Below are 26,830 nucleotides of genomic sequence, written 5' to 3'. Positions count from 1 at the left end.
AGTCTCGAACTCAAAGTTCATTGTATATTTGCTTTTCACTTTAGCACGTGTATGTATAATGATAGATTGTAACATTCATGTTATATAATAGCAACCAAGTTCATATATAGCTCTGCGTCTAATTTCTCGTATTTTCATTCAGACTTTGTCGACCTTAGAAGCATAAAGGAATCATAACTAGCCTAGAAACCTTAGAACTGCTGCAAAATACAGCTAACTTTATAATTAAAAGAAATGATAAAATGAATTTTATTAAATATAACTTTAACGTTTCCAAAAGAGAAGAAAATGAAGGTTCATTTGACCATACAATGTTCTTCCATAGAATTGGTTAAGAGGCTAATAGTATTACCCAAAAAAAAAAATAACATCAACAAAAATATGAAAGATTTTGAACATTATGTTGAGAGATCAGTCGAGACGAAGTGTATGTGTTTCTTTCCCAAAGAGCATTACCTGCCTTAGTTCTTATCTTTATGAATGTATAATCAGATAATAGGTAAAACTCATTATTTTGTCAATATCAAATGGAAGTAAAAACGTTCGATGAAAGATAAGATGTTTCACGAGAGGAGACGATGAAAACGGTGAGAAAATCAGACAATTCACAACTTTTCCTAACCTAGTATGTTGAAGAAAGTCAAACCTTTACTTTTAAATTGGCCAAAAGTGATGACTTAAAGAATGAGCTGTTAACATTCCTGCTCCTCTCACACGTAACTTGAAATTGCTTCACTACATAATATTTGTCGCAACTTTGAAGTATAAACTATAAATTATAATATTGATCAAAGAAATATATTTTAAAAATGAACGTTGATATGAACAAAGGTTCCCAGACGAATTGTCAGAAGTGGAACCTCCCCGGTAATAACTGGAACTTTAATTACTATCTTCAAATTTTTAAACTCTCAAAAGAAAGCTCATGAACTCGTACATAGTTAAAGCTCAAAATATTACGTAAGCCCAGACATTAACTAACGCAGCAACATACGTACTGACAACCAATTACAGCAAACGAAACAAAGGCAATTTAATCAGATCTAGTATATAAATGAATAAAAATTTCATATTAAACAAGAAAATACATTCCCTAATGACTCGCTAATTTCCTTCCAGTTAATAATGCTATGGAAGCAAATTCAGGACATCGATTTAGTACGCACGATCAAGACAATGATGGATCGAGTAACTTCGACTGCGCAGAAAAACATCGAGGTGGCTGGTGGTATCCAGATGATAGTAATACGGGCTCTACCAGCAACTGCTACTCATTCAGCAAAGGCGTAGCTACAGGTGACTACGAGTACTCTAACTGCGTCTGTTATTGTAACTGTGCTTTTGGTCGTCTACATTACAAATGCTATAATTGTGATGGCTGTGGTTGTTTTTTGTTTTATTGTAATGAGAACAGCTGCTGCGCAAACAAAAACCCGGTCTATGAGACAAATTTCTATTCCTGCGGCTATTCCAATCTCAACGGTGACTACTCGTTCAACGATAACCGCGGTATCTTCTGGAAGGATCTTCACGGTTCAGATTGCGGTATCACAACAACAATAATGAAAATACTGCCAACTCAATGATCAAAGAAGAAAACTTGAAGTCTTCAACGTAAAATTGATAGGAAACGGTTGGCGATATTATAAATTAAATTAAATAACGTTGAACGTATTGAAATTAGCGGAGTTTGTGTAACTGGAATATATAAGCGAAGAGAAGAGACACCAATGAACCAATGAACATTTTATAGTCATTACATCATGTGCATTATCCTTAAAATTGATCTGGTATACCGAAAGGAGATCATCTGTAGACTTGCAAAGATATAATATGTTATGAGGCAAAATACCAAATGACGGTGAAACATTTTACATTGGGAGCAATTAGCTCATGGAACTCCATGACGTCTAATACCCAGTCATTATCCGATAATTGCATTGAATTAGAACTGTGATTATTAAAATGATACCTTTGATGATAACACTGAGAATACTGTTCCATTATGCAAATAAAAAATATATGAAACATAGAACCATATCCTGACTAATATTTTTGCCGATTATGTTGAATAGAGGCAAATGGCAGTTTTATGACATAGCCGAACTAGGAACGATATTTGATACGTTCCGATATATGCCTACTTTCTGGGTTGTTTAGTTACAATGTGTGGGTGAAACACTTGAACTACACGCTTTGCTTTTTCCAACCTGTAAGTTCGGATTTGAAGTGTGTATTGTGATTCTCAATCCATTACCGAAAGAAACTATGTTATACCTACTGTGATACTGAAGTTTGATTAAATATGACAAAAATCATGAAACGGTATATGTCCATCGTACGGTCAAATTGTGACCTTCAGCATTGTAGTTATCGTTGAGATACAGTGCGCCTCCCTTTAACCTGTGTACTAGTTTGAAAGCTGCAATTGTGTCACGGAGTGAAAACTTGCAATTTTGTTAAAACTGCAAAGTCATAGTTTACCAAATTTTCTTGTGAAATACTTGTTAACATGTCTGACTGTTACCATAATTCGTCATTACTTCGGATGTGCAATATGTGTTGTTATTCAAAAACCCATTGTCCAAACAAATGGGTCATGCAAATTTGTATTTGTTTGATTTGAATTAATAACGAGGGCATAATTATATTTTTAACATTATTATTCATTCAGTGTTACAACTGGCTTCGTGTAGGCTATATTGTTCTGTGAAGCAGTGTGTTAAAGTATCCATAAACAAACATGGCCGTCGAGCTATAACCACATATCACTTGTATTTATTTGTTTTCTACAAATCTGGTCCACGGGACTTCTACGGTGCATATCTTAAAACTCTTCTCGGACTTGGTCACCATTTGTCACTGTACAACGCTGCATATTCCAGCCAGGCACTGGGTCCGTGGGGTTGAGTGGGGGTGTACAGCTAATTTACCAACCCCCAAATCAAATTAAAAGTAACTATAAGCACTTCATTGCATATAAAGACCTAATTACATATGTCTATATCTGCCTCGGAATTCCGTCAATTAACATCTTGTTAACATCTCATTAACATCTTATTAGTTCTATTTTCTTCTGAGGGAGGACCCATAGCTCCTATATACATATAGTAATCCGCTTCAGCGATCACAAGGACGCACCCCTCTGTTTTAATACCCTCGACCCGCCAATGCATGCAGTCCAGTTCAAGTGTTTCACAAGAATGTGACAATGGAGAAAACAATGACTTTGTAGTTTCCACAAAATTGCAAGTCATTACTCTGAGACACAACAGCAGTTTTTCTATTATACATGTAAAATCGTTCATCGAGTCATATAAAGCCCTATCAATTCAAGATATCAAACAGAAGGTATACAAGAAACAGACGACACACCATCACCCCACCTCCATCTCAAATCGTCATTCGGGATGAAATTTCCATTTTAACCTCACATAAAGTAGAGTCTGTGTAGATTCTCGCAGATTTATCTAGCTTCCAACGATATAAAGGGCATAAATCAGCATATTGCCGAGTTGCAACAGGCAGTGTTCCTGCAGCTGTTTTAGTCTATTAATGAAAGTAACGGCACTATAGCATTCATGGGCTTTCAAAAGGGAGGTTAGTGTTAGCCGAGCGTGGCTCCCTCTGGTTTCATATTTAAAGGACAAAATAATTCTGCCAATTCACGTTGTTCAAGTTGGTTGTGGCTGTGTAGATGCTTTCTGGTCACTTCGCCCAACAACCATTTCGCCCACAGATATTCGCTTTCACTTCAAAAAAATATCTGTAAACAGTTGTCTATCACTCTAATGTTTAATTATAAAGTACAATGATTTTAATATTCATTGGGAAGCTATAACCAAAATAGTTTGGAAGACTATACATGTACCATTCAATGCTCTGTAACTATAAAAGTAACATGCTAGATTAAAAAACAAAACAGATTAAATGAAGTGTGGGAAAATATCTGAAACCAACTCAAGCAGCCATTCTTCCTTTCTTTTTCTGTAAATGTACATTTTCTTAGTATATATTATTTATACAGGGGCGATTCCAGAGATGGGGCAACCACCCCCACCTCACACTCATAATACACACAACGTCCCTTTTTTGAACGTTTTAGCACTACACATTAACTAATCCGTCATGGAATGAGCAACTTGTACATTTCTTCTAGAATTATCTGAATAGTACGCAATCAACGAACTAAAGAATTGTGATATGGTTCTGGTAGTAATTCTCAAAGTAAGAAAATATAATCATGTGTACATGTGTGTGTTTCAGAGAAGTAGCTAGACTTTCATTTTTTTGGAGGCCCAGCACATTTTTGGGTTGGTGGGGGAGGGGGGGGTTCAGGTCGCCGTAGGGGTCCGATGGGGTCCAGAAGAAGCGGTCCCAGACGCCCTATGGTATTTACAAAACTGTGAGCATTAGAATGAAGTATTTAACTATCAGCAAGTGGCATTGGATGAGCGAAGCTCTCCTCCGAGGGCGTGGGTAAAGGGGCAAGATTCCCGGAAGCTTTGGGGTATTTACCAAATGTGTGGGCATTAGAATGAAGCCTGTAACTATCTTGAAATAGCATTGATGCAGACCAAACATACCACAATAGTCACCATTTGACCATTTTTAAAAAATAATAGCCTAACTAGGAGTAACGCCGGGCCGGTCGATTAGATGATGCAGGGGCTTGCGGGTGGGGAGGATGGATGATAGTGGGAGTTTGGGGTTTCGAACAATAATGTCCCTCATCTTGTCCAACAGGAGGTGATAATTAGACAACTATCTACAATGGGTGCGGGCGAAACTCGACGAATATTACGCATTTTTTTAAAGAAAATTTTAGTAAATGTATTACTTCATATTACATTGCAAAAGTTATCCATGAAATTAAGATTCTCTACTAATTCTCTCGTCTCCTTACCTTTCGTTTTTTCATTATTGTTTTACTTTTTCGATCCACACATGGTGGGTGGGGGGAGTGGGGTATGCCGGTTTTTATCTGAGGTGCACAGCCCCTCCCCCCCCCTCCAAAAAAGAAACCCAGCTATACGCTCCATGGTGTGTTTGTGTTGAAAATGGGCAATTTATTACAAGTCATCGCCATTGTGAGCTCAAGGATTGTCTGCAAGTTTTAACAGCCAGAAATATACTGTATGCAAAACATCTGAAAATGGTTATGCTTAGTTGGCAAGGAAATTTATTACTTTAGATTTACTTTTAGGCCTAATATATTATAAGGTGATCACAAGAAGTACTTAATTATTTTGCATGTTTGACCACCGATCCACACTGTCAACAGCTTTTACATTTTGCATAACCTAAGAAATGAAAAAGTTCTTAAATGGTACTCTTTTCGTCTTTCTGTAATTTGATCTAAAGTTAAGGATATATCAGCAGTATCCTCTCTGTTGAGTTACAAACAAATATGTTTATGTTGTCTTGTTTTGTTGAGAGTGCATGATTAAAAGAGACAGTTCTCATAACTGATACTTAGTGATGACAGTAGGTAACCATGATTCTAGGTTAAGCAAGCCTAGGCTTACATAGGCTGATCCAGCTATGGATTAGGGACTAGTTGTACATTAAGGTATTTTAGCTATTTACACTAAGCTTTGGCTTCACTATTTGTATGTACAGACCATGATCATATTTCGAATTGTTCTTTCCATCTCTCATACATGCATAATTTCGATCACATTTATACGTTTTCTATTTATTTTATTATTATTTATTATTTATTTTTTATCTCCAACTACAAGAGAATATGTTCGTGGATTTTTTCCCCTCAAATCGGTTATTTTGGATTTCAACATTTGAACAGCTGTAGCAAAATTTGTTGATGGTCGTATGTGTACCTTAATTATAGTAATATTTGAGCCTTCGCTTGTAATGAAACGTGGCCGTGCTCTAATAACTACAAGTTCAATATCCGGTGTAGGGATGATGAAACATATCTTTGGCTTGCAAACTGACCAGTCCTTGAAATATAAGTGATAAGTCCTCCTCCGTTTGCAGAGAAATGTCTGTCCCAACGAAACATATGGGTTTCTTGCGCCTAACTACCCTCTGCATTCCTGCTCTGTTACCTCTGCATCGACTAAGACTGGACTCTTCTGTCAATGTTTTCATAAACTGTGAATCAATTGAATAGGTTTGCATATCATTTCGTATGCTATGTAAAGTCTTCTACTATAGTATAGGCTTCAACGCCTTTCCGTTGGTTCTGTGTTACGTGAGTGCAAAACGACAGTCAGTGCAGAAAGGAAGAAGAAAAAACCCAATACACTCAGACATAAGAAAAGAGTTTTATAGCTCTCCCAACTCTTTAATTTACAAAACGATAGCATAGCCCTGCAGGTTAGTATAACAACAGCATGCGGTCTAACGTCACATAAATTACAAATACACATCTCAAACACAACAAAACAAGTAAAACTACATTAGCTATATAAATATACAGGCAGCTCGAATCAAGCGCCCTCAGTTTGATATATGACTATAGACATGTGTTAGGTAAGTTATTTTGCATAGTATTACTTTAGTGTCATATCAACACAAGTATGAATCAACCAATCAGGTTATTGGATACATCGTTAGAATGGCTTGGCGCATGCAGACTGTCTGATTTGTGAATGAAAGTTATTTTAAAATTGTAACATTCACCCTATAACGTGTACCCCTCACATTACTTGAAATTTACTTGTTTCTCATACGGTTAATTATTGGGCTTCATGATATTTGAGAGACGTCACGTGATAGTACATGCTGTTTATACCCCATTAAATTAATAGACGCGCCGAGCGTAGTTTGTATTGTGATGTGACGTAACTTTAGAACTAATCATGAAACATCAATCGTTTTCTAGTGAGTAAAACATATCTTATGCCGGATAATCTGGGATTTGTGAATCCATGTCATCTAAGAATTCTAAAATTTAAAGTAAATGTAGAAAATAAACCTCTGCAAGTAGTCAAAGTAACCATGTTGATAAATATTTTAGCTACGAAGCTACTTTTATGGTACTACGAACTGTAAGTTGATACGAGACTAGGCGTTATAAAAGTACTGGTGGGTCCTGGTTTCAATGCTAATGGTTGTATGGTGATGGCGAAGATGATGGCAGAGTTCATGGGGAAGCTACGACCCTGGCCAGGACGGGGACGGGGACGCGGACGGGGACGCGGACGGGGACGGGACCAAACAGTAGAATGAATAATGTCATCACGGTAAATTTAGCTTAAAATTAATTTTGTTTATTGTTAGGTATTCATTAACGTATAACGCACAAATAAAGTCAATATTTTATATAGATTCTTGAAAACAAATGCTACCAACAGATAATACCAATATTGTTATCCAAAATGCCGAGACGCGATTACAACATGATTTTAGAAATATCTTTTAAAGAAATCCAAACGACTCTATTTACCCTCAGTTCCGATCCCCTTTCAATGTTAAGACTATGAAGTTTCATATATAATTTGATATTTGCGAAAAAGGATTTTTCACAATTTTATCTGGCGTTACAGGTGTCAGAAAGGGAGTGTTAGGGGAGGGTGGGTTGCACAAACCAATGGATTGTTCGTATGGCGCCTGACTGAATTATTATTGATAATTAGAGATAATAGTTCACACATTCCAGCTAATTCCAACATTAATTTCAAACATGTTATAGATGCAGTCCACTCCGTTGTATTCATTTTAAACCACGAAAATGTGTACGTATTCGTTTTCTGACATGTCATATGCTAAGCGTACAGCGGTGTCCATATCTACGTCAAATGATCACCACTGTGACAACAACCATTTTGAAACTGCATTCCGCCATGTTGTTTTCATGGTATAGCAATTCCACAGAATTATTAGAAACCGACTGCGACTGTCAGGCGCACAATCAACGAAGAAATGCTAAAGTTAATTAGCTATCGCTCAATGCATTTATTTTTTATGAATATTTGCTAACGCTAAGGATAAATAAGAGACTATATGTTGGTGCCTGGAGAATCTCATTTTACAGTTTTCTAAAGGCAACTAAGTACGAAGGTTGTTTAAAGAAGACGTTCAATAATGTTTGATCTGGAAGTAACGAGATAGGCAGATTGTGCGTGACGTGCTAGTTTATTACGGCAAGTAAACATCGCCAAACTCAAAATATCAATGTACATTCAATGCTCTAGCCAAAATAGTCTCGACTTTAATTACTTGCAAAGAATAAACGTTTTATAGTTTGGAACCTATAGCTGGTTTGTCTCGTAATTTGAAAATAAAAATAAAATAAAAATAAATAAAGGAAAAGATCTCATTAAATATGAGTATCGAGCGTGGGTTTTAGTTTATTATTTCCCCCATTGATCCTCGTTTGTGGTACAATGAACTTAAAGATAAGTAACAATATACATGAAAAAAGAAACTGTATTAAGACGGCATCCTGATCAAACAGGAAATATAAACCGAATAAAGAAATCAATATCAAAAATCAAAATCAAAAACAAAATCAATATCAAAACCAGCAAAGAGCATCTGAGTTATACTTTGCACATTAAAAGTAAATTGAATGTATCTGCAAAATTTACATAGGTTTTATGCAACTCAGATAATACTGCTTTTTAGAAAAGTTGTTCATTTTCAAAGAGGTGGGTCGTTTCCTGATTTAATAATAATTTCTTTCCTGATAGAAAGTATGGACATTGAAAACGTATAAATGGAGTTCAATTCCCAGCTTCTTTAGCATTCATGAAAAACAATGTTTCGATATCGGTAATAGGAAAATGATTATATGCTCACCGAAATTTACATAAATTGGTACGATTAGTACAGTTTAAGACTGCTACATAGGTTTCAAATTTTGTAGACTGACACATTCTTATACTTTACATTTACACGGAAGATCGAATTATTTAAAAAAAAATTGATTTTGACATATCGCTAGTTTGTTCGAACTTCCCCATTCTACTTCTGCAACCATACAACGCAAATCGCAGTTTCATGAGATCACACAATACATTACTTCTGTGGGAAAATCGCTCAAATCAGTCATGGGGCACAAGAGCTTTTGCTGCTGCTGCCCCTTTTCTGTGGAACAGACTTCCAGAACATGTAAAACATAGTCCATCTCTTGCTTCTTTTAAACACTCTCTCAAGACTCATCTGATGAAAACGGTTTGATTAATTGTTCACTGTTGCCCATTTTTGCTTGCATTTTTGTCTTGTACTATGCTTACTTTTGGTTTGTTTGCTGTCGCACTGTTTGAGTCACTGCGCCATGAGCGTCTTTTTTGACGGATACCGGCGCATTATAAATGTCCATTATTATTATTTTTATTATTACATTGAGAGTTGGTGTAATCGTCACACAACTAATCTGGTTTAGAAATAACATTCAACCTACGCATTTATTTAATTAACATTAATTATAAAGGAATTTTTGGGGCATTACTTTTCCATGTGAATTAATAGTAAGTGTAGTGTGCTCTACTATATTCCTCACAAAAGACAAGCCAGTCTTATCCAGAATATTCGTAACTTTTAATTATTATCCAAGATGAGTTGAATATGTCATAGATGCGTAAGGATTTAAAGTTATGTTTGCAAGTTTGTGATCACTACGATTTAGATTCCTACACCAAACGTAAATTATGCTTAGCTCAACATTTGTGATAAATTGATGTACTTGTATAACATACAGTATACAGTCAGGCATAGTTTTGTTTAACTTAAGTATTGGTTCTTGGCAGAATTGAAAGTGGATAAAGCTTCAGTCTGATTGTAAACTTGAAAGCCCCATAACTCCACTACCGTACACTCAGACTGCTAGTATACAAGCTGATCAAATATTTATAGTTGCAAATCAATTAGAAGCACTAGATGATATGATTTATTTAATATACTATGTAGAACTCTCCTTGCTTTGTTTATCTGTTCGTTTGCAGCTTTCGTCAATTTACTGTTGTAATGGAAGTTCAACGTAGTTGCTATAGGTTAGTGTAAACAACAACGATAGGATAAAATGCAAAATACTGGTATATTTCTGACGTCACCCCGTGAAAAACAAATCTTCGATTGATTAGAGTTTACGATCAAATGGCTGGTATTACAATATTAGTTAACACTATTTGAAAGCTAATTGGAAGTCTTTTTCGTTTTCAGAAAGCACGGCAGTATCATCGGCGTAAAGCAAGGTGAACATTGACGAAAAATATAACCAGTTTCATCAAGCAATAACTCAATACCTTAGCCCTTTATAATGATGACTAATATTTTTTTTTTAAATCATTAAGAAAAAATGCAAAAAAAATTGTTGACTGATTTCCCTCTGTCTTACAACTCCTATGTTACAACTAAAGTGATAATATTTCTCACAATCTATTAAAATATATGATTTAGCGCTCTGACGCAATGCGTGGATAACACGATAGACTTTCCCATTTATGTTATGGGCCATTAATTTATGCCACAGACTGGAACTTTATTTCCCGCGATTTCCCCCTCTCTTACAACTCCTATATTACAACTAAAGTGATCATATTTCTCACAATCTATTAAAGTATATGATTTAGCGCTCTGACGCAATGCGTGGATAACACGATAGACTTTCCCATTTATGTTATGGGCCATTAATTTATGCCACAGACTGGAACTTTATTTCCCGCGATTTCCCCCTCTCTTACAACTCCTATATTACAACTAAAGTGATCATATTTCTCACAATCTATTAAAGTATATGATTTAGCGCTCTGACGCAATGCGTGGATAGCACGATAGACTTTCCCATTTATGTTATGGGCCATTAATTTATGCCACAGACTGGAACTTTATTTCCCGCGATTTCCCCCTCTCTTACAACTCCTATATTACAACTAAAGTGATCATATTTCTCACAATCTATTAAAGTATATGATTTAGCGCTCTGACGCAATGCGTGGATAACACGATAGACTTTCCCATTTATGTTATGGGCCATTAATTTATGCCACAGACTGGAACTTTCCACCAAATCAAAAGCTTTTTAATAGTCTAAAAAAGCACAATACACACGCTTTTGCTTACTTAACTAAAACTCAATTATACCATGTACGACAAAATTATTATGCGTTGTAGAATGGTTACTTCTAAAACCAGCCTGCTCATAACCAATTAGGCCTGTGGCGTTTACAATATTTGTGATACGGCTATTAAAAATCGAGGTAAATAAATTTCCAGTGCAACTTAGAAGTTTAATTCTCCGATAATTGTCTACCATGGATAGAGGTGTACATCAAGAATATTTCATTTCTGTTACTGTTGTGCAATCTGTTTTAATAAGACCTATACCGTGTCTGAGTGCAAGGTTCGTCATAATTATATTAAATTGCTGTTATGCTGATTCTGATACCCGTACTATAACGTTAATGAAGCGGGAAAGGGAATACAAATTCAAACTTCTTTTTTTTTCACTGCTATGGTAGAATGAGTTTAAAATTTGTTTTTGAGAGTAAATGTTTACAGCATGCATATAAAGATACATATTACTGCTGGTATAATATAGAGAAGGCGGCAGTGGCTGACCAGATGCAGCAAGGAATAAATGGCCGATTTATAAAACCCATAACAACTATGTATTATAGTAGCCTATACTGTTTACAATAAGCGTTAACGTATCCCTCTCTGTACATCTCTCTGACTTGGGGAAGTTATATTCAAATCTTTTCGAATGGGGTGGGAGAGAATGAGGTAACGTTGGCGTGGTGGTGGTGGCGGGGGCAAGGGGGTAGCGGTAAGTTGAGATGTCTGGGTTTTGACACACTATTTGGACTTTACCTTCCAGTTATACCGATTACTCATTTTCGCGTAACGTTAATTACTGTGCGAAGTTATGCGCGCAGTAGGTGAAAAGCTGTACACAGACAGGCTTTCTATCATTTACTTTTTAATTAAATATACATTTAAAAATCTTGATGATGCATTTGCGAAATTTTGGAACGTTCATCTTTCGCATGATACAAAAGTTAATAGCTGTCTCACATTAGGTATAAACATACAATGTCTGTTACTTTAAAAATGCAATGCCCCCGAATAATGACATGTTTCCATGCTTCTTTATACAATTTCGTAAGCTAGAATAATCAGTCTACTTACATTGGTAAAATTGATATAAACTATAATTACCTTGATATTTTCCCAACGTAATCGGTTAATTTATACCAAATATATGTTTTATTACAAGCATGATTCTCTATGGCTATGTTGAGACGTTTCTGATAAAAGTTAAAGACGTCCTGTTAACACAACTAATTGATTATAGATAAAGGCCCTATGCTGTGCATCAGAAGTCTGGACGATTGCTGAGAATAAGTTATACGTCGAGTATAACCTCTGTTTGTGTGAAGCCGGAGCCGAATGTTCAGGAAAAGAAACATTTCCATCCTCAGACTATAGTACAATTGATAAGGTTGCACAAAAAAATTAGGTGACTGTATTAATAATCACTCTACATCAGGGGAAGGCAACCTTTTTGAATGAATGGGCCAGATATAAGGGGTGAAAAATCGACTGGGCCGCACCTATAACCAACGACCTGCTGTTGATTTCAAACCTTTGATTCCGAGGACTTTCAAGCAATAGGTATGTGTACTTAATCGGTATTCACAAAAATATAATGTCAATACAGTACAGTTGATAACTAATGGGGATAATAGGCCTACCTGACAGCATCATTAGGGCCGATAAATTCTAAGTAGCTAGCTCATTTTGTGTGATGATGTAAAATATATTGATTTTTTTCTTTTTCTTGAGACATTTCAAGGGCCGCAAAAAAATCACTGCCGGGCCGCATGTGGCCCGCGGGCCGTATGTTGCCCACCCCTGCTCTACATGAACTTAAATAATGATAACGAAAAGCAATTAAACAGAAGAAGAAAAAACACGGTCCCTCGCAAAACCATAATGGCACTGATAATGTTAACACAAGCCATTGTAACTATGCGGGGTTCATCTCTCCACTCTATATGCCTATACCGTTACTTATGCCATCACAATTAATATCCATGTTTAGAAATGCTTTGTCTTTGCATATCTGACAGTTTCGGTCGTTATGGAACAAAAAGAATAGTCGGCATACTGATTGAGGCTTAAATGTATTTTTGGTACAGCATTTAACTTAAATTTAATATTTTACAGACCATTATACCCACTGCTTACTTGAGCTGACGTAAGAATTCATTGGGGCTGGGTGATATGTCGAAGAAAAAGGCTGTTACTATAGTAAAACAGCAAATAGTTATACGTTTGGTTTGTCACTCTCAACTGAAATTTACAATATATATATACTCGTTTTGATTTAATTAATTCAGGCACATATAAGGTCAAGTGAAATGTCCAAACGAGTTTAAATGAATCTGTCTCCGTAGTCACAATCTGGATTTCTTTTGGTAAGAGAAATGCACGCCACAGTACAGATAGCAACTACTGCAGCACATAATATCAGCAATATGAACACGTTGTCGTATGTACCCCGAATGTCGTGAACAAAACCGTCCGCAGTTGAGAAAAGTAGAGAGAGAGATAGAGAGAGAAATGAATAAACAAATAATTATCTGCAAACATATTTTTATCATACAGAATATAAAGTATGGAACAAGGCAAACAAGGAGCAAAGCTTCAAATAACGCTGCGTGTTCTCAGATTCCTCGGTAGTAGAACATCGATGAGTTGTTCAGAGTTGTTTTTTTTAACTGAATTAAAATAGGAAGTAGAAATAGGAATAAGGGAAATAAATTTGCTTTGCATAACATTGTAGTATAATTGTTATCTACTGGCATGGACACTTTCTTCCAGCATTATCTGAATAAGTTGAAGAACAAAACATGATGTTTGAATTTGAAAAATCTTTCGAAAAGTTTACGAAGGTCAACCAATAAACCAATAAATGACTCACCTAATGATGGACCGCTCGAGATCACCGCAGTACCGATACATATCATCGACCAAGCTGCAGTAGAATTAAAGTGAGGCAAGCATGTTATATATTTGCTATAACTGAACATCCACGACGATGTATAACCCAAGTAGAATCCAATCACGCCAGACGAAAAACACAGTAAAACGAATTCATGTGTGCATATTGCCAGTAACAAGTTTGACATTAGTAATACCATCGGTGACGTCATCACGATCAGTCGACTTTGCCATTTCAAATAGAAAACCAAACCAATGACAGCCCGACCAAGCAACATTCCACAACCGCCAAAAGTGGTCAGCAATACTGCTTCCCCTTGAGTGTAGCCCTTCTCGACTGCGTATGGTATAAGAAACATGGCACATGAATTACTTAAAAACATGTAAGTTGAGCTGCGTATAGACAAAGTATGGTCGGATGAGCGACCATCGCGTCATAGATTCCACCAGAGTCATACGCTGATGCCGATAGTTTTTGTTGCTTTGGCCCCTTCATAGAGTTTTCGCCTTCTTCGTCACTATCCTTTCCAGTATGGCTTTGGCTTTTTCTTGACTGTATAAGCACCCCTGATAATATCTGGTTCCACATAAGAGCTCCGAAGAGGGTTAGAGCACCCGCTAATCCGTATTTTTCCCACCAGTATTCTAGTAACGGCGGGAGCACAGCCATACCAATATTGGCCGTGAAACCTATGGCGCTCATTGCCGTCCCAAAAGAATCATCGAAAACTTCTGCAACAGCAATATACAATGGAATATGGTTGAGACCAAAGCCAAGACCTGCAAAAAACAAGTAACTATATACATTAAATGAGGTGTAGGTGTTTATTATGTTTAGATCCTGAAATTTCGGATCTGGATTTCGGTAGTGAAGATGCTTGTCGAGTAATCATATGATAAACATGATACAAAAAAAGAAGAAATTTTAAAAGCAATTACAGGAAGTAAATCATTAACTTCATACCGGTATAACAATGATCGTTATTGATTCAAACATTCAGTTTGATATTTTATCCAAGAGGACACAGACTGAGATTAGATGATCCTTTAAATTATCATATTATGAGTTGATGTCTTGTTCCGATAAAATCAACTCATGTTCGAGAACCCAACTTTCGTGTTTTTGATGAAACCATTTTATGACCCTCACAATGGACCAAAAATCCAGGGTAAAACTATATTCGGCTAAAATCAATTTCAGAAAATATTCCTGTCTTCGCCACTTATTATGGTTCGACCGTTCAATTGTCTGAAATGTATGAAATGTGCTTCTAGTTGAACAAAGTTGTAACCAAACTATATGTTATCTCCACCGTTAATTATATTTTTCGCATGTAAATACAATATATAACTACATACAACATATACCATGAAACATATATCATAAAACATATATATATATTAAAACATAACAAGATATAACTGAAATAAGCCATATTCCATGTACCTGATAATCGGTTACGTTTTGCCATGGAAAGGGGAAGTCATTGCGATCTTGTACCAGCTTTTATGCATATATTAAGTAAACTATTTGTTTAATCTCAGAATGCAATATTTGTATTCGATATGTACGTAACATCTATTGTTACAAAAACCTATGATCTAGAAATAGCTATCCATAAGCATATTTTGTAATCTCTTCGTTTAGACATGGTTTGCTAACTTAGATAAGAACCTCACTGTCAACTATGTTAACCTTCGCCTTGTGCCAAATACCAGGCATCAATTTGTCTAAACTGACGTCAATTTTGACAACCCATTTGATGGTTATGCTATAGTTATGAAAACTGTCCTTCACCAAATCCATATTAATAGAGGCGACCGTTAAAGTCTCTTCATTTAAGTATGTCTTACGCACAAAAAGATAAGGAACTCGTTTCAACTGACTTGACCTCTACTTTGTACTACTCAGCATACATTATGTTAAAACCTGAAATCCACATTTGACAACCAATGCATGTGGTTTTTAAAATATGATTATTCTAACCTTCATCAAGAGTAGATTGTTAAGACATGAAGGAGAGACCAGTGCGATATTGAGTAGATATACTATACTACTACAATGAGTTTGGCACGGGTCCAGGATTAAAGATTCTACCACAGATTCAACCTCGCACAAAAAGTAAAAGTAGTTAATAACATAATAAGATTATTTAAAGATGTTTGGTTTGGTGATCGAGACATCCTACTTAGGTAGTCGGCTTCAACAAGCAACAATGGTATATAAATATATATATATATATATATATATATATATATATATATATATATATATATATATATATATATATATATACATATACATACATATATATATATATATATATGTCATATGTAGCTTCGAGAAATTTCTCAATAGACTCTTCTTTAGAGACGCCTAGCTCTTGAATGAAAAATGTCTTTTTAAAAGTTCCACCAGCCGTTTTCTCTAAATCTCCGTTTCTTATGGTATCAAACATATGTTCAAGTTACACAATAGGTTAAACAAAATAACAGTAATCAAAGATGGAAGTCTACTTTGTGTTTAAGATAATTACAAAACGCGCTTTCCGACTTTCCGAAGCTTGAATCTTCGAATAGGGAAACTTTTATTTGTCCATAGAAACCTACAACGGCTAACATTTTAACAATGAAGAAGTAGGGGAGGCAAAGTCTTCTTGCTACTACCCTCCCGAACTTAATTCATACTTCTCTGTGGCGCAGAAACTAGGACCAGTGTCAAAAGTTACTTTATTTTGATAGCAAGAGATGAAAATTCTGCTGGATAATTTAAATTAACAATTTAACCAAATGAACGCATCAAATCTTTTTATTTATTTATTTATTTTAACTTTGATTTACTTAAATTTGATCTCAAGGTTTCAAATAACATGAGAACACCATTTCACTATCCCACACAACAACCACCTTTATAGTATATAGCTTGTAATGTTTAAGCTATCGGATTCATAGGTTTGACAATGATTTTTACTTTAACACTATATTGAGATAAATGTTTACAGATATACTAAGCTCGACATAAAGTTAATGAATCACTGGATAAATATGACATATTTAATCCAGCTATAAAATCAAACGTCAACGACAAAGTTAACTGTTTATATATGTTAGTTATGTCTCCGTGTAGCTGAAGAAAGACCGATAGATGACTAACCGTCGTATTGGATGGTAAACGGGACATCGTATATGGTCTTAAAAAGAAGTGATACATTATAATGCTCTCTATCGTCAAATTCCGGTAGACAGATAAACCAAACAAGGGAACGACGTAAACTAAGGTATTAAGTAAAGATCAAGACCGTCGTAAAAAGGACCTGGAAAGCTTAAACAATGTGTTTAGTTAGCTAATTGGAAGGGCTTCCTGCACAAGAGTAAATGTTCTTGCATCATTGTTAATTGCTTTATGAAATCAACGGTAGTATAAACAACTTTATAGTGAAGGATACCACAATTATCCACTCCACCTATACGACGACTATTTCAGTCGTTCACGAGGATAATAACCTTCATGCAACCAATGACTCACTTACATCGATCTAGACATATTTCGACGTGGTTTTTCCTTCTAACCGTAAGATTAGTTTCTTTGACAAGAAGACCAGCGGCATCCATATTCGTTTAAGAATAACAAGAAGAGTATCATAACTCTTTCGCGAGTAAGTGTGTCTTCGTATATAAATATTTGCTTCCTATTTCTTTATACTTAATGTACTTAAGCAAAGTAAACATGTTTACACAATGTATCACAATCATGTTCATAACTGCAACAGGTAAACGTTTGAGTACCAAGTACATTCTAAAAATCGATTCCTGTAGTAAACGGAACAATGGTAGCCCAAAACATTGGCAATTGGCACTCAAAGCAATGATCAATAAAAACGATGTATTATCAATATTTGCGACGAAACATGCAAAATATTACATCAAGCAACGATTTTGTGTTCAAGTATAATCCATGCTTGGTGAGAGATATTCCATGATGCCGATAGCCAATCGAATATATTTTTTTTAAGTATTAAGATCTAGCGGATGCCCCAGTATGACAGGGGTTTAAAGGCTCTCTTATGCTAAAGAAGAGATCAGTGAACTGAAATAAAGGATTGGTAACTGTTTATTGAAATGGGTCTGCTTTTGTTATCTTAACCACAAATGCAGACTGAGAAAGTTAAGATAAAAAAATGCATTAATACAATACTGTGCCGCAACGCAAGAAATATGACCCCGTAGTGAGTTGAAAAATCCAGAACAGTGAAAAATATATCCAGCCACCACAGGTGTGTTCAAGTATAATCCATGAGAGATCAGTAAACTGAAATAAAGGATTGGTAACTGTTTATTGAAATGGGTCTGCTTTTGTTATCTTAACCACAAATGCAGACTGAGAAAGTTAAGATAAAAAAATGCATTGATACAATACTGTGCTGCAACGCAAGGAATATGACCCCGTAGTGAGTTGAAAAATCCTGAACAGTGAAAAATATATCCAGCCACCACCGGGATTCGAACCCGGGCCTCCCGCTTTACATGCTAACCACTAGGCTATAGACACTGATGTCCAGAAGTTCGAAACCGGTAAGGAAGATCGTAATTCCACTGTAGGCGTTTGCCACCTGTATCATATTTGCCTTACTCTAGAGATCAAACATGATGCTAACCAACTTGAAATCATATGTGATTCCTAAAGCCGGATCTCAAAAGAGATACTTTGAACAATATATATATATATATATATATATATATATATATATATATATATATATATATATATATATATATATATATATATATATATATATATAACTATATATATATATATATATATATAACTATATATATATATATAACTATATACATATATATATATATATATATATAAATATATATATATATATATATATATATATATAGTTATATATATATATATATATATAGTTATATATATATATATATATATATATATATATATATTTCCGGCAAACCAAATTTCATTACGGATGCGGTCCGTCTAGCTATTCATTTCGAAAAAACAAGAAAAACTACTTTCGGTCATATATAGTAACAAATTGTGACACGGTTAGACAGGCGCCTTGCGAGGGATGTCAAGGGAGGGGCGAGGCATGTAGGCAAACTATCTAAGTGTAGCGCCACCATAAGTTGGCGCGAAGCGCAAAAGAAAATTTTGGCCGAAATGCCTCCCAGATCGCTGGAAATGGCACTTCCCAGGCCTTGTAAGTTGCATCTAAGCATTTTCTATTTTGAAATTACTAGCGATATCATAAAAAAATAAAAAATATGCTAAAAAAAACTATGCCACCAAATATTGGGGGGATATTAGATACCATATCCCCCACCTAAAATATTGGGGGGACATGTCCCCCCGTCCCCCACCCATGATCGACGCCCATGGTATTCACAATTGACTATCCTTATAGTGACATAATAAAGTCCTACATTAGCTTAAGATTATGACAGAAGCTTTTTATATTCACACAAAGTTGGTTATAGGCGTAATAACCAAGGTTCTAGGCCACTCCGTTAATTAGGTATCTGCCAAAACACATACTCTACCAGACTCACTAACTTTGTGAATTGTCTGTTTTGCTTTTTTTCTCTCTAAATCATATCCATCAACCATGTAAGAATATGATATACTATATTTACTTTGCCATCTGCTTTTCAGGAATACATAATTGGTCGTTTTCCAAATTCCTAGTCAAGTGCTATAAACACCTGATCATCCCCGCCAACCCCGTTGCAGTCCACACTTATAATAAAAATTGTGTTGTTGATAGCGCGCTTGGTTGAGGAAGCTCCCGGCATGAAACCCCTAGAGAATTTATGAAGAAAGGCACCTTTCAAGATACTCAAAGGAAGGGAAGTACACAAAGTGGGGTGGGGTGTGCGTGGCGGGAGGGAGTGGGATGGTAGATGGGGAAAACATTACTTTGTTTTCCGGCTACAAAACTCGGGTATTTCAAGAAGAGATGCCCGAGTCCCGTAGATTACTCAGTGATCTGGTGTTTTCATTTCATTTTAGATTAGAACAATGAAAAGATTGTTTGATGGTTGTACTTCACAAAAGATACACTTTTGATTTATGGAAAAGAGATCCTTTGTCGACCATTTAAACGTGGTATCAAGTTGTCTTTCACTGTAGGAAAAGAGGGGCGTGGAGGAGTTGCAACGTTATGCGTAGTTTGTATAATTGACAAAACTACGAGCCAAACGAGATTGGCAAAGAATAAAAACATCAAAATATGTAAAATATGTAAAATATCTTGTCATCGAAGTGAGACAACAAATCAATAAATATAAAACAAGCTATACGTTGTAATAACCGTAGTTCCGGTTAGCTTGTAAACGTTTCAGCTTCTAAATTTCTGTCTAGAAATCATCATAGTTAAAATTGAGAAAAGGAAGTAAAAGCATTAAAAAAAGTGAAATAAAAGATAAAAATTAAAGACAACTGTAAGATAACAGCACATAAACAAAGGTTGAAAGAGTAGCAAGTTTATAACAATGTCTCCAATACCCACATATTTCACTGACAGCACCCCGCCATCTCTAGCCTACTAGACCAGTGAACATATAACTAGGATTTGTTTTCTGATATATCATATCTTTGTGTTCATTTATGGATGTCAAATACTACAACGAAAAGAAAGTGCGATATGAAAAACTGACTGCCTTTTAATCCCTTAATATTTTGAACCAACACCGACTTACTTTGATCAAATATAGAAATTGAAGAATAAGTTGAATGGACTCGATGTATCATCCGTGTCAATGCCGTCACATTATTCCTGTTTCGTGTTGACATAATTATTCTTATTAAAAAAGATTTTGAGGTGATTCATGTACATGTATGGTGTTCTGGTACTAATTCTACTTGAAACGGTTGGGCATTTTCGGACATTTGACATTTATACGGGTCTTCTTTTCATCTCAATAAATGAGATGATATACTTTTTTTCCATTTCAGTAGCTTTATGGGTATATTTTGTTGCACTTTACCAGAGCCATTTTCAATACCCCTTATCCCTCATGCATCAGCGCATGAGAGAAAGTTATAACAACGTATACAACGTTCCGACAATGTTATCTAATTGAATAAATGATTAAATAAAAAATGACAGAGATTGCTAAAATTTAGGTGAAAAATCGCTTATCAATTCTACAAATAAATATTTCATAGAGTATTGATTGATTGATTGATTTATTTTGTTTCATCACGTGAATATATACAATGTGATAGGAAGTCCTCTAAAAAACCTTCAGATGGCTTAACAAAGTAGAGGACTCCCTGTAAACAAAAGGAGAAGGAAAAAGAAAACAAAATGTATAAGAAAATATGAACATGTTCGATTAATAAGATGCAATTATTTGTTGAATAAAGTTTCTTCTGAATGATTTTGCAGAGGGTTTATTTGTAATAGCGTCTGATAGAGAATTCCATGTTTTGATTGTACGTGCCCTTAGTGATAACATCCCATTGTAGAATTATACCTGTTATAATGTGCATTGCCTGAAAATCTGGTATTGTAATGATGAACATCACTGTTACTTATTAAGTAGTCATTAAAAGCATTTGGTAACAGTCCATTCCATGCCTTATAAGCAAATGTAGCAAGATTAACCCTAATAATGTCATCAGTTTTTAACAACCTAGAACGTTTAAAAAGAGGATTTGTGTGGTCCCGTGGTTTGGCATGTGTTATATGGCGGGCTGCTCTCTTCTGCGTAATATAAATGGGATTCAGATTGGTATATCTAGTACCAGACCATATGTTACAACAATACGTAATATGTGGCAGGACTAATGTCTGGTAGAGAATCTTTAATATGTGTTGTGGCAGATAATGCTTAAGCTTAGCTAGTTTTTTGCAACTTTTTTACAGACAGTTGTAATGTGTTCACACCATTTAAGTTTATGATCTATATAAACGCCTAAAAATCTAGTACTTTTGACTTGTTGTAGTCGTTGACCGCCCATAGTTATATCAGCATTCCATGTAAAATTGTTAGAAGTATTAAAAACTATATAGTTTGTTTTTATCAATATTCAATGATAATGTGTTGCCAGCAAACCAGTCGCTGAACTTGTCTAATTCAGTTGATACTTCAATATGAAATAAAGTACTCGATTGTGGTACGAAGAAGATATTTGTGTCGTCAGCAAACAAAACAACTTTAACTTTATCAGAAACTTTGGTAATGTCATTGACATAAAGGATGAAAAACAATGGACCAAGAATAGAGCCTTGTGGCACACCACATTGTATTCTCTCCGGTTGGGAATGAGCACTTTTGTAGGATGTATATTGGTAGCGGTTTGCTAAGTAACTGTCGATCCAATTAAGAGGGGTTCCTCTTATGCCGTAACGGTGTAATTTATTAGCAGAATTGTGTGGTCTATTGTGTCAAAGGCCTTTGAGAGGTCCAGGAAAACCCCGACACAGGTACTATTCTTGTCAAGATTACTATATAAATTGTCAATAGCATCAGCTAGTGCTAGCTCAGTGGAGTGTTCAGGACGGAATCCATACTGTTCGTGGCATAAAATGTTATATTTTAAAATAAAGTTAAAAATACGATAATACATAAGCCTTTCAACTACTTTGGAAAAACATGGTAATAGTGATATAGGTCGATAATTTTCAAAGTTTTCTGAATCCCCTTTCTTAAAGACAGAGATGACCTTGGCAATCTTAAGCATATCAGGAAATATACCGGTATTAAACGACAAATTACAAATGTGGGTTAATGGTTTGGTAATAAATGGGATAACTTCCCTAACAATACCAGGCTTAAAATCATCGTATCCAGCTGCTTTATTGGGTTTCATGCAAGAGGTGACTGTTTTTAACAGCTCCTCCTCACTAACAGGATGAGTAAACATGGAATGAGTGTTAGTATCAATGTTCACAGATTCCTGTGATTTACGTTTGTGGTTGATTTTACTTGCCAGTGATGGCCCCAGGTTGACGAAAAGGTTATTAAATTTATTAGCAATATCATGGTCGGAGTTAATCTCTTTGTCACCATCCTTGAAAGAAGAGGGATACGATGATTGTTTACAACCCTTATGGAGAATTTGGTTAATGGTATCCCAGGTGCCTTTTGGGTTATTCCTTGCATTATAAAATTTGTTGTTGAAATATAATTTTCCAGAAAATTTGATTACATGATTGAGCTTATTGCGATATTGAGAATATATAGTTTTATTTACATCAGACGGGTTCTTAATATGTCTTTTAAATAGCTTATCTTTTCTTTTAATAGAAACAAGAATACCTTTAGTAATCCAAGGATTCCTTTTGCTTCGTCTCTTTTTGGCATTTACACAGTATTTGGGAAAGCATTCATTGTATACATGGTTAACAGAATTAAAGAAATTACGATAGGCAATGTTTGCGTCATTTTGCATGAGCACATTTTCCCAGTGAATGTCTTGAATTTTGGAAGCGAAATTCTCAGTATTAGAATTGGTGTAATTTCGTACGTAGGCTGTGGTTCTTTGAGGATGAGTGTTAGAATAGGTTTGCAAAAATAAAGGATAATGATCGCTTAAGTCAGTGACAAATATACCTGTAAGTAGTCTGCAATCGTCATTAGTTAAAAAATTATCGATTAGAGATGAAGAAGTACTGCTTACACGGGTTGGCTTAATAATAGTGGTATAAAAGATTGAGAAATTTATCTGATTTAGAATCATCAAGCAAATCGATATTATAGTCGCCCATTAAGTACGTAGTGGAACGGCTGTTAGAAGTTATGGTTAGCATATCGTTCATATGTGAAATTTATCTATCCAATGAGCTGTTGGGAGGTCTGTAGACTACGCCAACAATGTATTTTTTTCTTAGGTGGCTGATTTCTACTTCAATGAATAAAGACTCAATAGAGTCATTGAACACAGAAATATCATCCCTGTGTTTAAAACTTATATTATTGTTTATAAATAGACATACACCGCCGCCTCTTTTGGAGAGCCGGTGCTTTTCAATAAGGGTATAGTTATCAATGTGGAATAAATGGGGTATATCAGCATGAAACCAAGTTTCTGTGAAACCAATTGCTGTAAAATTATGGTCCAATAAGGACATGAAATCATTAATATAATTAAAATTTTTGTTTAGACTGCGGCTATTGTGATGATACAAATTGAAAGTATTCTTACTTGTAACATTGCATGTTGAAGGAATCGACGTCGTAATATTCTCTTTGCGACACTCAAAATATGACCAAGTTTGAAAACTCATTGTGATAAGAAGATATATGGTGACAGTTAACATGATATAGAAGTCAGGTTTGATTATTTTTGCTTCTTACGGTTCTTGCCTTGCTAAGATTTGGTGTTGGTGTTTTCTTCTTATGTCTTACAAAAATGAAGTTGTCTTCATCCAAAGAAATATGCCTTTTAAGGTGTGCCATAGAGTCATTTACAGTTTCAGTGGTGTCTCCAATACTTCCTGGTTGGATTTTACGTTCTGTTGGTCTTTGTAGTCGGGTTTTCTGCGCTTCGTCAGTGGGATTTTTCTTGGTCGCTGTGGTCGTAGCCTTCGCTTTCTTGGGAGATTTCGGTGGTTTCTGCTGTGGCTGGGTGTTGGTAGGCAGAGATGAAGGGCCTTCAGCAACGTTGTCCTCTGTTGGTTTCTCAGCATTGTCTGGTGTCTCACTGTAAGTTTCCATTGTATCTTGTGCATCCAGATCATTTTCATTTGGGTCAACTTCTTCCGTACAATCAAAGCTTTTGTGTCCGAACTGTTGACATCGAAAGCACTTCACTTTCGGGCAACGCCTTGCTGCGTGTCCTTGTTTTCCGCAAAGTCGGCAAATGTATTTCGGGCATTCCTTCATCGTGTGTTTCTCACTCAGGCAGTTATTACATACCTTGATTTGGTCATTATGCTTGACTCTCATGTGTATGTTGTCAATAGTCACTGCGTACGGTAGGCTTTTAGCGTTGGTTGGCATCTGCACTCTCGCGTATCGAATGCCGTTTTCAATCTCTGGGAACTCCTCGTAGTGATTCCTTGTCCAGTCTGTTTTCACCAAGCAGCCATATCCTTCAAGTTTCGACGAGAGTTCGACATCCTCGATATAGCTTGGAATACCGTATCGGCTTACTGTTAATATCGTTTTCTCTACACCGACAACATTACTATATTCTCCTTTAATTTCTAATCCGGTTTCTTGGATCAGTTCAGCATCGGCTCCATTCTTCAAAGTAACAATCCATTGTCCAGACGTTTTGACGCAACCTATTATTCTTTGGTTCCCGACATCAGCGTGAATCGATTTTACTAAGTCCGTGTAGCTATAGCCTTTATCAAACACTCTAACACTGTTCTCCTTCAGATTGACTGGAGCCGATTTCGCGGAATCCATTCTAGCACTATCGCATACCTCAGCGGCGTTAGTCGCCGTAGCAACTACTCACACAGATTTGTTTAAGGGTAAAAAATAAGACAGTTAAGCGTTTGTCCATAAAAATTGGCAATTCCAAGCCGTCATATAAGGCCACGTAAAGGTTTTGAGTTAATTTACCCAGTATCAAACTTTCGTAACGATTAAATAACGTTGAAAAAATGTTGAACAGATGAGACACGTCTTACAGTCTCAACCGTTCAGTCCGTTCAGTCCGTTCAGTCCGTTCAGTCCGTTCAGTCCGTTCAGTCCTTTCAGTCCGTTCAGTCCGTTCAGTCCGTTCAGTATATGATGTAAAGGTGTTCCCCCGATCCATATACCCTCCAAAATCGAATAGAGGGGCTCTTCCAATTATATTTTGTTTTAGAACTTTAACAGAACCATTTCCAATATTCCATATTCCTAACGTATCTCAATCCCACTCATCAGTGTACAACTTCATTAGTATATATACAAAGGTGGCGTATACGACACTTGAAATCAAAAGATCTTTATTCACTTATACTTGATTTGTAATAGACAAATATGCATGAATATTCATTTTTATATCCTAGTATCGGGGAAAATCGATATGTCCGGTGACAGGAATTCGCAAGCAGTATGGGGCGCCGAATATTTTATTTCCAAATTGCTAGCAGTAATTCAAAGTGATCTTTGGAATGGTATTTCTTTATATTGATCGAGAAAGATGTCAGCAACAATAATGGTTATGACCGTAAAAAAACACTTAGACGGAATGGGAGAAAATGGTGAACTACACGAGAGAAATTAAATAATATTCCGACAATGAGATATTATTGACAAATTTTCTTAAATATTGCTAGAAATTTGTTTGAATAAACGCTTATCATTTATAAGTATGATGTGATGGCTCTCCGATATGTCACAGTGATTGTCGTTGAGACCGCCTACTTCCTCGATGTAATATTATAATTAGAGATTCTAAAGACATATCTTTGTATCATTTTGACCAAATCTTCATGTACTATACACCCATCGATACCATTCAGTGTAACTCACGGCATATATGCGAGTACAACCATTCGGTTAATTCTTACTACCAGTAAACATTTTAGTCCAGTGTCAAAACTTTTGTCTTACACAGTAAACTTGAATGTAATCTCTTTTAGTAGGCTTATATGATACTTCACTCTGATCCTCTGTCACCACATTCCGAAGGCAATCCTGTAATCACATCTAGGTGATATACCTCTACTAGGTTATATGAAGGGGGTATGTAAATGCTTTAACACAAGAAGTATGAACTCCGATTTCTTGGCACAGATAATAACGTCTGATAATATGCCTTTGTCTCATTGCAATCCAGCCACGATTCGTCATAATACAACTTGTAATTCCTTGTGATGTTATCATGTCGAACACGTGGAACAGTGCTACGTGGCTCAAGCACGTGATATCATACGGTTTATACGTCAATCAGATTCCGTTAAGTATCGTAAGTTCCCAGCCGCGTTGATAAGCA

General features: G+C 35.7%; 1 protein-coding gene across 1 annotated transcript in view; it reads right to left on the bottom strand.

The window, feature by feature from the left end:
- The window catches only part of LOC139974071 (retinol dehydrogenase 8-like), a 145,057-nt gene that overhangs the window by 83,820 nt on the left and 34,407 nt on the right, over window positions 1-26,830 (bottom strand). The window lies entirely within an intron of this gene.

The sequence above is a fragment of the Apostichopus japonicus genome, chromosome 9 (assembly GCF_037975245.1).
Source record: "Apostichopus japonicus isolate 1M-3 chromosome 9, ASM3797524v1, whole genome shotgun sequence".
Taxonomy (NCBI): Eukaryota; Metazoa; Echinodermata; class Holothuroidea; order Aspidochirotida; family Stichopodidae; genus Apostichopus; species Apostichopus japonicus.
Note: the sequence above shows the minus strand (reverse complement) of the source record. Positions and strands in the feature narration are given on the sequence as shown.